At 41.3% G+C, this 13,787-nt stretch overlaps 1 protein-coding gene across 13 annotated transcripts in view; it reads left to right on the top strand.

Moving 5' to 3' along the window:
* The first annotated feature begins 10,559 nt into the window (after window positions 1–10,559).
* AMBRA1 (autophagy and beclin 1 regulator 1) overlaps window positions 10,560–13,787 on the top strand; it is a 161,360-nt gene continuing 158,132 nt past the window's right edge. For 4 of the 13 annotated variants that reach the window (XM_045578095.1, XM_045578092.1, XM_045578094.1 and 1 more), the window contains exon 1: window positions 10,565–10,792. The gene's annotated coding sequence lies outside the window, so the exon portion shown is untranslated. Of the gene's footprint in view, window positions 10,793–10,896; window positions 11,019–13,787 lie in introns of those variants that run through there. The other 9 variants (XR_006740924.1, XM_045578099.1, XM_045578100.1 and 6 more) reach the window with 5 other exon arrangements.

Below are 13,787 nucleotides of genomic sequence, written 5' to 3'. Positions count from 1 at the left end.
GAAATTAATTTTGAAGTTAGACCTATTTGAATATCTTATATGCAAAGTGACAGACAGACATTATCTAAACTAATAAAAGCTTTGGGGGTGATCAGGCCAGCAGGGGAGGGCAGTTGTTTGGCGATTAGGCCTCAATCAGGCTAATAGGGGAGTGGTTAGGGGGCAATCAGGCTGTCAGGCAGGTGAGCAGTTAAGAGCCAGCGGTCCTGGATTGTGAGAGGGATCGGGCCTAAACTAGCAGTTGGACATCTCCTAAAGTGTCCAAGATTGGAGAGGGTGTAGGCTGGGCTGAGGGACTGCTCCCTTCCCTCGCCCCCTCCATGCACGAATTACGCACGAATTACATGCACCAGGCCACTAGTACTAATATAAAAAACACTGATTGGAATCATGAAAGTTTAAGTTCATACATTGTGGTTTCACTAGAACAAAAAAGGAGGATTATTACATTCCCAGTTTTTCATCCACTCACTGTGTGATGCCTCTGATTAGTCTTTTTGGATAATTTCCTACCTGCCTTTGGCAGTGTTAATCTGATGATATTCAAAATAAAGAAATGAACAGCTGATGACAGAGAAATTTGGAAATAAACTGAGGGTGACTCATCCTCAAGATTAAAAACAATTATGGTTTATTATCTGCTGTTTATTTCTACTCCAAATTTTATTTTCCATCATCATCCCACTCTATAAAGAGTAAAAGAGTAGGTTTAAAAAAAAAAAAGGTGCATTTGGCAGAAGGTTGAGCTTAATATGTACAATGAAGTCATTGAGATAGGAGTATACAACAAAGAGGTGACTGTAAACTTTAGTTCTACTTATTGTGCAACAGAGTTGCCCTATTATATATTTTTTCTTTGTGAAGTTTAATCTGCGAACCATGCTTGCTTGGTCTCTTCATAAGGCAATTTTTTTAAATATATAATTTATTGATTTTTTACAGAGAGGAAGGGAGAGGGATAGAGTTAAAAACATCAATGAAAGAGAATCATTGATCAGCTACCTCTTGCATACCCTCTACTGGGGATGTGCCCGCAACCAAGGTACATGCTCTTGACCAGAATCAGACCTGGGAATTTTCAGTCCGCAGGCCAACGCTCTATCCACTGAGCCAAACCTGTTTCGGCGGTACATGCTTTTGACTGGAACTGAACCTAAGATCCTTCAGTCCACAGGCTGATGCTCTATCCACTGAGCCAAATCGGTCAGGGCAAAGCAATATTTTAATATTCATAGTCTTTCCAAGTTTCCTGAGATGGATGATTTCTCTATAAAGTTTTGGTTCCGGTATTGCATGAGGAAAAGGTTACTGCCATCCATGTATCATAAGTGGCAAGATGGAGTGTGTCTTGGAAAGGGCCTAGCATTTTAGCTTTAAAAACGACATTAAAGAAAAATTGGAGTTTTCACAACTCACTAGATGGTGACATGAAGTCTGAGTGGGAAAGACAATTTTGGAGAGATTTCAAAAGCAATTTTGAGTCTGACATACCAAAGATCATTTCTAAGTGCTGAACTGACTGAACATTGGCTAGCAGTGTTTTTCCCTGGGAGCATTTTATTTCCCAATAATTCTTCAGAGTAACTGTTCAAATATATTCCTTTAATCTTCTTTCAACCTGGATTTTTACATGCCAGGATTTTTTATTTTTTTTTTTTCAGTTCATAGTTAAATTTACCTCAAAATGATCTAGGGAAGGGATCAGGGTCTGTACTTAAAAATTGCCAAGAGTTTTCTCATAGTGGCTTTTATAAGTGCCTTCGAGGTCTCCTCTAGAGGCCCATATTGTGGATCTATAGTGTCTTCCTGGTACAATTTTTGGAAAGAGTCCCAGATTTTGCTTGTCTTATGTAAGTCTCATCTTCCCATAGGTGAACATATGGCCAGCATAGGAGTTTTCCAGATTTGGTCTTGGATATTTCAAGACAGCAAAGTCCAAAGATATATTAAAGGAAAACTACAATATTGGGTCATCACTGGTTTACCAATTCCTAATTATACAAAAGAGGGCCCATAAACATATTCCTAGTTTAAAATGAACTGAACAGAGCCCTAGCCGGTTTGGCTCAGTGGATAGAGTGTCGGCCTGCAGACTGAAGGGTCCCAGGTTCCATTCCAGTCAAGGGCACATGCCTGCATTGTGGGCTTGACCCCCAGTAGGAGGCGGCAGCAGATCAATGATTCTATCTTTCCCTCTCTGAAATCAATTATATATATATATAATTTTTTAAATGAACTGAACAGAAAATAGGAAAAAATAAATAAATAAAAACCCTATTCAGAATGACTCAGTCAATGGAGCATTGACCCATGCACAAAAGGGTTGTAGGTTCAATTCCTATTCAAGGGCACATGACTGGGTTGTGGGCTCCAGCTCCAGTGGGGGATGTGCAGGAGGCAACAGATCCATGATTTTCTTCATTGATGTTTCTATATCTCTCTCCTTTCCCTTCCTCTTTGAAATCAATAAAAATATTTTTTAAAAAATATCCTCAAGTGAGAATTAACAATAAAACAAATTGAACAGGAGGGAGCTCCTTTCCTGAACCTTGAACTATAAGGGTCATTAGCAAGTTAATCTAATTTGGAGACAAAAAAAAAAAAAAGACAATTTTAATGGGATCATATAGTGAAAACTTTTAGATGGGGAGGATAAATAGATAATAGACATGCTACCTTTGTTTTGTTTTGTTTTGTTTTGTTTTGTGAGATGCTACTATTGTAATCATGCTTGAAGCAAACTGAAAACAGCTCAAGGACCCGAGAGTTTAGCAATCACTTTCTCTGGCAATGGAAGGGAATTTAGGAGGAAGACAAGAAAATAAATCAGGAGTCTTGACCATTTTGTATGCACATGTCCTCAGAGCCCGGGGCACATGCTCTCTAGATCTCTTCCAGATTTTATGAAATTGGGGGTATAAGAGATCATGGACTCAGAATTTAGTAAGACTTTGTTGATTGTGAAAATGGACACAAAGGAAGAAAGGTAAAATACTAACTGAAGGCTGGGGACACCTCAGTTCCTTACCACATACAGTTCGCTTCACGGGCTTTCTTTATCTTTTTTTTTTTCTTTCTCTTTTTTTATTGATTTTTTTACAGAGAGGAAGGGAGAGAGATAGAGAGCTAGAAACGTCAATGAGAGAGAAACATTGACCAGCTGCCTCCTGCACACCCCCTACCGGGGATGTGCCCTTAACCAATGTACATGTCCCTGACCAGAATCGAACCCGGGACCCTTCAGTCCGCAGACCGACGCTCTACCACTGAGCCAAACCAGCTTCGGCTCTTTTTCTTTTTTTAATCCTCTATAATAAGGAGCTAACATGCTAATTATACGGAACAGCAGAACGACCATCCGGATGACTGTCTGAATGAAGCCTGGCTGCGAAGGCCAGCCAAACCAGCTGGGGCTGCGAGTCCCTTGCACAAATTTCATGCATTGGGCCTCTTGTAAGACTATAATCTAAAATCCCCTTTGTAATAATCAAATATGAGAGATGAGATCTCTGGGTACTAAGCCAGGAGCAAAGAAAATAGACCTTGAGTCCTAGCTGGTTTGGCTCAGTGGATAGAGCATCATCCTGCAGACTGAAGGGTCCTTGGTTTGACTCCAGTGAGGGCACATGCCTGGGTTGCAGGCTCGATCTCCAGTAGGGGGTGTGCTGGAGGCAGCTGATCAGTGATTCTCATTGGTGTTTCTATATCTCCCTCTCACTCTCTGAAATACATAAAAATATTTTTTAAAAAAGAAAGTAGACCTTAAAATCACTGTAAATTTGAAAAAGTCTGTTTGAAAGGAATCTCCTTATTTGCCCAGCAAAACATTAAGCAACTATCATTCTGTTGAGACTTTTATTTCTCTACCCCTTACATATACAGCTGTCTTTATGGGAGGGCTGATTTCTTGTCATTTTTGAGAATTAAAATGATCCACCACTGGAACTATATCCGATGTAAGTAATTCCAAAGAAGGAAGAGCTTCTCTCCTCTTTATCATCCAGCCCAAAGTGCATATATTATCCCATAGTACTGTGAGACAGGCTACAAAAGAAAAACAAAAAAATACAAAAATAAACTAAAAGAATAGAATTGCAACTGCAAAACCTACAACTAGCTCCGCATTTTGGCTACTTGAGGCTTAACTCTTCTTCCTGGACTTCCTTTTTTTAAAATTTTATTTATTTATTTATTAATCTTTTTATTAAGGTATTTATATGTGTACATATCTTACCAATTTTGGCCCCCTCTACCCCCATAGATGCCCTTCCTCCCCAAAGTTTTGTGTCCATTGGTTATGCTTATATGCATGCATACAAGTCCTTGGTTGATCTCTTATCTCCCCCATATTTCCCTACCCTCTCCACTGTAATTTGACAGTCTGTTGCTTTACTGTCTCTGTATCTATCTTTTTGTTCATCAGTTTATAATGTTCTTCATTTTCCATAAATGAGTGAGAACATGTTGCTGGGAACCGAAACCTAACATTGCCACTGGTAATAAAATGTAAAAAGAGCTGGCCAACCTTGATGGCTCTGAATGGTGGGAGCTATTAACGCATCTTCTAGTTGAGATAGTGGTGGTTGAGACAACATTAATTTGTTAATCATATGTAAATTCTTGTTGATTTTCTATTGTTGGAACTTCCCGCCTAAGAGAAGTTTTTGTTTCAGAATCTCAATAAAAGGAATGGTAAAAGGCCAGAGAGAGATTAGTTTTCCCACTAGAGGTGGACTTCCCGCCTGGCCCCCATTTCCCCAAATTAGCTCTTTTCCAGTCTTTTCATTTTAGTGTGCGGCCTTCTCCAGAATCCGGACCCTGAGTGGGCCCTGAACCACACGGGTCGTGTTAAGGGATCCCACACCATGTGGTATTTTTCTTTCATTGCCTACTTGTTTCACTTAATATAATGCTCTCCAGTTCCATCCATGCTGCTGCAAATGGTAAGAATTCCTTCTTTTTTATAGCAGTGTAGTATTCCACTGGGTAGATGTACCATAGTTTTCTAATCCATTCATTTGCTGATGGGCACTTAGGCTGTTACCAAATCTTAGCTATGGTGAATTGTGCTGCTATGAATATAGGGGTGCATTCCGGTATATCCTTTCTGATTGGTGTTTCCAGGTTCTTGGGATATATTCCTAGGAGTGGGATCACTTGGTCAAATGGAAGTTCCATTTTTGTTTTGTTTTTTTGAGGAAACTCCATACTGTTCTCCACTGTGGCTGCACCAGTCTGCATTCCCACCAGCAGTGCACAAGGGTTCCCGTTTTTCAGCATCCACCCCAGCACTTGTTATTTGTCCATTTGTTGATGGTAGCCATTCTGACAGGTGTGAGATGATATCTCATTGTTCCTGGACTTGCATCTCTTCTTCCTGGACTTCCTAATGAGAGGATTCAGGTAGGTACGGCTATATTTATCTCATCCTAGATTCAAGACTAATTTGTTACTCAGAGCCTAAAGCTAAGATAAAGATCAATCTCCTCCCTTTTTCTCCTTTCCCAGCCTGTCACCTATCTTACCTTTAAGGGGGTGGCTCCCGTAGAAGAATCCTATCAGAATACAATAATCAACAATGGGAGTAATGAATTACTGAGTTTTAAACCCAATATGTAGGCATGGGTGGTGCATCCCTGGATGATCTTTACTTCTGCCCACCTAGTTTTCTTTTTTTAGGTCTTCCTTCCCGTAGGTGTGAGGGTTTCAATCGATCTCTTTTAAGATCTACTCCTCTGTCCAAATAGACTTCTCCATAAAAACAAACAGTAGTGTACTGTCACACTGAAGCTTAAAGCCATATTTGAAAGGAAACAATTCTTTAAAGAAATTTATTTTTAGAGATGCAACTCTGCCGGAAGAATAAGCCATCTTTTTATTATTATTATTATTATTATTATTATTTTAATTTTTATGGTTTCACAGAGCAGTCTAGCCTCAGCTTCTCCAAAATCTCCATTTTCTCCAGCTTTTGAAAAACTGAAAACTCTCCCTCTCCCTTCCTCTCTGAAGTCAGTGATAATATATTTTTAAAATTTTTAGCTTTTCTCACTGAAAAGGTTTCAAAATAATTTTGTTATTTTGGGTCCATTTTGAGGGCTGTTGTTCTAGACACTGCTGTATACATTCTAAAGCATGTATTGTAGAAATAGAAAACTCAACTCCGATGACAGCAAAGGAGTCTATTTGCCCTCTCCTCATCTAGCAATAAGAGACTTCTTATTTAGTTGTCACCTCGTATCCATTTGCCCCTGACTTTTGGAGGTTACATAGCTATTGTAGGATAGACTATTTGCCAGTTAGGTGTGGCTATGTGACAAATCTGGCCAGTGGGATGAATATAAGTGGAAATGTCCTGTGCTATTTTCAAGATGTGTCCTTATGGCCAGGAGACGTGCCTTTCCTCTCTCAGCTTCCTGCTGATTGGAAGGTCGATATGATTGGCTAGAACTTGAGCAGCTGTCTTGGACTTGATATGAAAGCCACTTATTGAAGTTGTCAAAGCAACAAGATAGAAGCCTGGTTCCTGATACTGAACAGCCACACCTTACCGTGGGCTGTACATCTCTGGATTTCTTTTATATGACAGAGAAATGCACCTCTGCCATGCTTCCTTACTCTTTCTGTTTATGTACAATAGGTCCTGATTAAAAAAAATAGTAACGTTATAACTGCCTCTTTCAAAAAGTAGCAATACCTATTACACAGAAAATGTTTGGAAGCAACATAATATTCAACAATGGGGAGCACAGTCAGTGTATCCTCTCAATGGAATCATGTGCACTTGTTAAAAATAACAACTATAGCCTTAGCCAGTTTGGCTCAGTGGATAGAGCATTGGCTTGTGGACTAAAGGCATTCGGATTTGATTCTGGTCTAAGGCACATGCCCAGATTTCAGGCCCGATCCCCAGGGTAGGGTGAGTAGGAGGCAGTCAATCAATGATTCTCTCTCATCATTGATATTTCTATCTCTCCCTCTCCCTTCCTCTCTTAATTCAATAAAAATACATTAAAAAACAATAACAACGATTAAAGAGCTTTAATAGTGTTAACATAAAAAAACAACAACATTGAAACTTGTAAAGAATTTTTGTGTGTTTATTTGAGCCAAACTGTTGACAAATGCTGGGGAGCAGAAATTCAAGGAATTGAGATAATGCTCCTGAGAATGGCGGGTTACATCTGTATTTGTACCGTGCAATCAAAGGAAGGGACTTAGGTGGCTTACATGAAATCCATTAGTGATAGATTAGAGAGGCGGGAGAAAGCAAAGCGGGAAAAACCCTGGGATTGGATAAAAAATAAAATGCTGGCCCTAACTAGTTTGGCTCAGTGGATAGAGTGTGGGCCTTCGGACTGAAGGGTTCGATTCAGGTCAAGGGCCATGTACCTTGGTTGCGGGCACATCTCCAGTAGGGGGTGTGCAAGAAGCAGTTGATCGATGTTTCTCTCTCATTGATATTTCTAACTCTATCCCTCTCCCTTCCTCTCTGTAAAAAAATCAATAAAATATATTTTTTAAAAAAGCAAAATGATGGACACATACTTAGGTGGGTGCAGGAACAGTTGACTTGGTAATGAAGGAATTTGTGGTATCTGTCCTGGAGCCCAGCACTTTTGGTTGTGCCGCAGAGGGTCCAGAAAGAGGGAAGTTAGAAGTTACCAAGACACTTCAAGGGCATGCTATCATAGATGCAAAAAGACATAGGCTTGTTAAGGTACAGGTTGACCTAGTCAGTGGAGATACCAGCCTAGGATGTAACTGCCCACCATAACTGCTTTTAAAGTTTAATTTCAGGGCATCCTTTGTGGTGACCTTACGTCTCTGAGTTTGCAAGACTTTGCCATGCAGGTCTCCCCTGAGCTTGTCAGGTTAGCATGTGGTTTCGTCCACAATAGAGAACTGATACAATGCAAAACTATTGTATTTCTGCTTAAACTTTAAAAATCATGTAGGCTATTTCCAAGGATTACAAGAAAACATGAACAAATTAAAACTGTGTTTTGGAAACAGGTGATTAAATTCTTTTTAGCCGAAACCGGTTTGGCTCAGTGGATAGAGCATTGGTCTGCGGACTGGAGGGTCTCGGATTCGATTCCGGTCAGGGGCATGTACATGGGTGCAGGCACATCCCCGGTAGGGGGTGTGCAGGAGGCAGCTGGTTGATGTTTCTTTTTTCTTTTTTAACATATATTTTATTGATATTTCACAGAGAGGAAAGGAGAGGGATAGAAAGTTAGAAACATCAATGAGAGAAAAACATCGACCAGCTGCCTCCTGCACACCCCCTAATGGGGATGTGCCCACAACCAATGTATATGCCCTTGACCGGAATCAAACCTGGGACCCTTCAGTCCGTAGGCCAACACTCTATCCACTGAGCCAAACCAGTTTCGGCTGGTCGTTGTTTCTAGCTCTCTAGCCCTCTCTCTTCCTCTCTATAAAAAAGTCAATAAAATATATTTTAAAAAATTCTTTTTAAAGACTTTTATTACTGTTGCCATAATGTTTACTCATTTAATTTTTTTATTATTGTTTTCAGAGAGGATGGGAGAGGGAGAAAGAGATAGAAACATAATTGATGAGAGAGAATCATTTATCAACTGCCTCCTGCATGCTCCACACACTGGGAAGCAAGCCTGAAACCCTGGCAGGTGCCTGATCTCAGAATACAACTGGGTTCATAGGTCGACCTCAACTACTGAGCTACACTAGCTGAGCTAATGTTTACTCATTTTAAAAGTCCCCTAAAACAGCCCAAACTGGTTTGGCTCAATGGATAGAGCGTCGGCTTAGGGACTGAAGGGTCCCGAGTTCGATTCCAGTCAAGGGCATGTACCTTGGTTGCCGGCATATCCCCAGTAGGGGGTGTGCAAGAGGCAGCTGGTCGATGACTCTCTCTCATCGATGTTTCTAACTCTCTCTCTCTCTCCCTTCCTATCTGTACAAAATCAATAAAATATATTAAAAAAAAATAAAAGTCCCCTAAAACAGTGGTAGACAACAAAAGCCCAGTGATTTGTCCTCATATTATGGATGCTGGTCTCATCCTGCATTATATGTATGAGTTATCCCTTAAACATTTTCAGGGACCTAAAGTAGGAGACTTTAAAAATAACAACAGGCCTGATTTCCCTCAGGGAGCCTGCCCCCATCTTTCCCTCCCCTCTACCTTCTTCTCCCAGGCAAGGTGTTTTGGCCTTTCTCTCTCCTGAGCTTCAAGGGCTTTTCTTCTGCTTCTGTAACTTTTTTCCTGAGCCTTTGCAGCCCAGCTGACTCACTTCTACAACCTCTGTAACTTTCTAAATAAACTTCATTATAATTTGAAAAAGCACCAATAAATTATAAATAAAGCTTATGTTGTAATATCTTTCATTTTGATTTGATTATAAATTCTCTAAGGGTTAGGGCTATCTTTTTAAAAAATCTTGTTTTCTTATAATATCTTTATTGTCCAAGTCTCCTTCCTTCTTAGGGCAAGGTGGGATAAACTCTATTATTGCTAGTCAGATGTTATATTGATCTGACTATGGGATATCTTGAATTGTGTTTAGAATGTACTGAATCCATATTTGTGATGAGCATATTAGTTTGTTTACTAAGAGACCAGAAAGAGGCTATTATTGTGAGAATGAAAATATCAACACATGCGGAGACCGGTTTGGCTCAATGGATAGAGCGTCGGCTTGGGGACTGAAAGGTCCCAGGTTCGATTCCAGTCAAGGGCATGTACCTTGGTTGCAGGCAAATCTCCAGTAGGGGGTGTGCAAGAGGCAGCTGATCAATGACTCTCTCATCGATGTTTCTAACTCTCTATCTCTCTTCCTCTCTGTACAAAATCAATAAATATATTAAAAAAAGAAAAAGAAAATATCAACACATTTTGTCAGGTTCTGAACCCAGAGACTTTTTTGATTATTACGAAAGCATACCTGTGGTTCTAGGCTGTTGGAAGAAAATAAAAGAGAAAAGCAGTACGTGTTTTTTTTTTTTTTTTTTTTTTTTTTTCTGCCTTAAGGACAGACACAACCCTGACTTTCCCCAGCTTCTCTTTGCTATGCTTATGGGAGCTAAATAGAAGTTTTAATACACTTTTTATTTTGTTCCTTAGTCTGGATTCTCTTTCATTTTCTCTCTGTGCCTTTGTCATATGAATATGTATATCTATATATATTTATTTATCTAGCTCTATCTATATAATCTTTTTATCTTTCATTCACCTCACTGTCCCATGAGAAAACTGTCAAATTTGCTCAATTAGAATAGTGTTTTGAGTCCAAAAGGTCGTCGCTGAACTGTAATTAAAACAAGTGTTATTGTGCTATGACTTGATCTTCAACACTCGGAAGAAAAACCCCTGTTCTCTCATCAACTTAGCCGGCAACGGGCACAGAAAATGGCAGAAATACAGGTTTCTTTACTCCACGGCTAACGATCGATCTGGGTTTGTTTATTTGCGCCTTGGACAGGAGCCGGACTTTGAACTGGAACGGAGATGGCTTTTTCGGCGCTCGACTGCAGCTGCCTTGAACGATTGCGCGGGCGCTCGTCCTTTGATGTCTGGGACGTTCGTGCATTCGGTAATCTTTTGCGCCGTCTTCTCGCTTGATGTCTCCTGAGCGGCGGTAGTGCCGGGTCGAAGGCTGACTGTTTTGCGCGGCCCCGCGCTCAAGCGGCTTTCTCCCGCGGGCCGGTAGAGCGGACCCTTGATCCCTTCCCGCCTCTTCTTCCTCCTTGTGGCTCTGTCCACCCGCTGGACTGCGAACCGAGCCCCCCGCCCGCCTCGCAGGTAGGCCCGGGAGGAGCCTGGGAGGCCCGGCCCGGCCCGGCATCCTTCCGTCGTCTGGTTGGGAAGACCTTGGCGCCGGCGGGTGGGCGGGCGGGTCGGCTGCGGAGACGCGGCCAGAGGAGGAGCTTACCCGGCTGCGTTCGGGGGCGCGGTCCGAGAGGCGGCTGGGAGCTGAGGGAGAAGCCGGAAGGAGAGCAGAGATGCTGAGGCTGCCCGGTGTGGTTCGGTAGGGAGGGGATGTTGGGTCGAGGGCGGGTGTTGGCACCCCTCAGTGTAGGGGGAAATCGCTTTCCAGGAACGGGTAGAGCTTTGCGCGCTTTGATCGTCCTCCCCCGCCCCCCCCCCAAAACACTCCCTTGTCGTGACTCAGTTGCACTGGGGACCCCTTAGTGAGATTGGCCTTTGAAGGGACCCTGGGTAGGTGTAGGAAATGGAACTAGGTCCTCTGGATCCTCCGAGGGAAGTGTCATGTTCTTGCCTTTTTAGGTTAGGGAAACTGAGGCGGAGTTCTGGGGTGTGACTCCCCGTATCCCGGACAGATATTTAGGTGCGATTTGTTGTTTACGTGTGGTTCCTCCTCCCTAGCGTTATAGATTTGTCACCGGAGACTTCCGAAGTAAAGGGACCATGCTATCTTTTGTCTAGTTTTGCTTTTCAAAGTCTGCATTATTTTCACGAGCGTAGCGATGACAATTTCTGTTTAGTAGAAAATTTTGTTTGCTGTCCAGTTTGCTTTTTTTTTCTCTTCAGTTTTTTTAATTTTTAAAAATTAATACTTATTTCTCCTTTCTCGAAGTCTCAGCTGTCGTGGTGAAGATGCTAATGTCAAAATTAGCATCTGATGGTCAAAAGTTTGAAGTCAGATATTTTTCCTGAGAGTGTGTTTTCTAGGAAGAATCCAAAGGAAACCCCAGGATTCTTATTCAGACAGTTTTGTCATTTTTGAGTAGTGGCTTAGTTACTGCATACTTAAGAGTTATAAAAGTTGTATGTAAGCTCTGACCGGTTTGGCTCAGTGGATAGAGCGTCAGCCTGCAGACTGAAGGGTCCCAGGTTTGATTCCAGTCAGGAGCATGTACCTTGGTTGAGGGGGGTGTGCAGGAGGCAGCTGATGATCGATGTTTTCTAACTTTCTATTCCTTTCCCTTCTCTGTTAAAAAAAATAAAAATTAAAAAAAAAAAAAATATATATATATATATTATAAAGTTGTATGTAAGACTCATTCAAATATTGAGATATTTAAATTGAAAGTTAATATCCTGGGAACTCTTATTTTTTCCTTTTGTCTCCCAACTTGGAAACTTCGGGGATAAGTGTTCTTACTCATTTTATTTTCATTGGATTCAGTGTCATGATTCTAATTTGTGTGATTTCTTTGCTGGAAAAAAAAATCAGTGGAGAGGTCATTCTAGGTTGAATAAGTATTTCCATAGGTGTAGAATCAATAGGAGAACGGTTTGAAGGGAGAACAGACTAAATTCTGAGTACATGGATGGGAACTATACAAGTCTATGTTCCTTTATCAGAATAGAATTCTCACATGTGTTTCGGAAAGATTTTTGTTCCTCTAATATGTGTGTGTGTGTCTGTTTGGTGAAGTCAGTAAGATTTAAATGAAGGGCCCTTGACTGTGAGTGATGTTCTAGTTACCAGGACTTCAGAAAAGGGTTAAGGAAGAGCCACCAACCTTTTTTTTTTTTTTTAAATATATTTTATTGATTTTTTTACAGAAAGGAAGGGAGAGAGATTAGAGAGGTAGAAACATCGATGAGAGAGAAACATCGACCAGCTGCCTCTTGCACACCCCCTACCGGGGATGTGCCCGCAACCAAGGTACATGCCCTTGACTGGTATTGAACCCGGGACCTCTCAGTCCGCAGGCTGACGCTCTATCCACTGAGCCAAACTGGTCCCGGCTTAAATATATACATATACGTACATACACACACACACACACACACACACACACACACACACACATATATATATCAATATATATATATATCAATATATATATATCAATATATATATATATAATTTTTAAAAAATATATTTTATTGATTTTGTACAGAGAGGAAGGGAGAGAGATAGAGAGTTAGAAACATCGATGAGAGAGTCATCGATCAGCTGCCTCTTGCACACCCCCTACTGGGGATGTGCTCGCAACCAAGGTACGTGCCCTTGACCGGAATCGAACCCGGGTCCCTTCAGTCCCCAAGCCGACGCTCTATCCATTGAGCCAAACCGGTTTCGGCTTAAATATATTTTTATTGGTTTCAGAGAGAAAGGGAGAAGGGGAGAGAGAGATAGAAACATCAATGATGAGAGAATCATGGATAGGCTGCCTCCTGCACACACTCTCCCACTGAGGATTGAGCCCCCCAACTTGGGCATGTTCCGTGACAGGGAATTAAACTGTGACCTCCTGGTTTATAGGTCCATGCTCAATCCACTGAGCCACACTGGCTGGGCATTTTGTTCTGTCTTCATAGGAAGGAATTAGCAAAGGTTTAAGTTGAAGAGGACAAGAAATTTGGTTATGGTAGGGAGGTTTCCAGGATATAGCTTATCAGCTTCTTCCGTGCTTTATGATAGAAATTCATTCAATTTTTACTTTTCTTGGTGAAATTGTGTTTTGTTCTGTCAGTGTCAGATCACCCTCTCTTCTGGCATTTCCTTTTAGAAATTTACAGGCTAGGAATGTGTATTTTCCGGCATATAAGGCGACACTGTGTTCTAGTAAAAAGCCTGCTCAGACTGGCCAGAGTCAGAGAGGCGGTCTATTAAAAAAAGAACTGGTGTTGCCTCGGAAGTGGGGGGTAGGGGGGTAGTCTTATACAGTGAATATAGGCCTAAACCTATGTTTTAACTGTAAAATTAGGGGGGTCGTCTTATACGCCTGGTCGTCTTATACGCCGGAAAATACGGTAAATTATTCTACCTTCTCTTAAAAAATTTTTTTTATTGATTTCAGAGAGGAAGGGAGAGGCAGAG

Source organism: Pipistrellus kuhlii, unplaced genomic scaffold, assembly GCF_014108245.1.
Source record: "Pipistrellus kuhlii isolate mPipKuh1 unplaced genomic scaffold, mPipKuh1.p scaffold_m20_p_9, whole genome shotgun sequence".
NCBI lineage: Eukaryota > Metazoa > Chordata > Mammalia > Chiroptera > Vespertilionidae > Pipistrellus > Pipistrellus kuhlii.
This window is presented reverse-complemented; position numbering and strand designations above follow the sequence as displayed.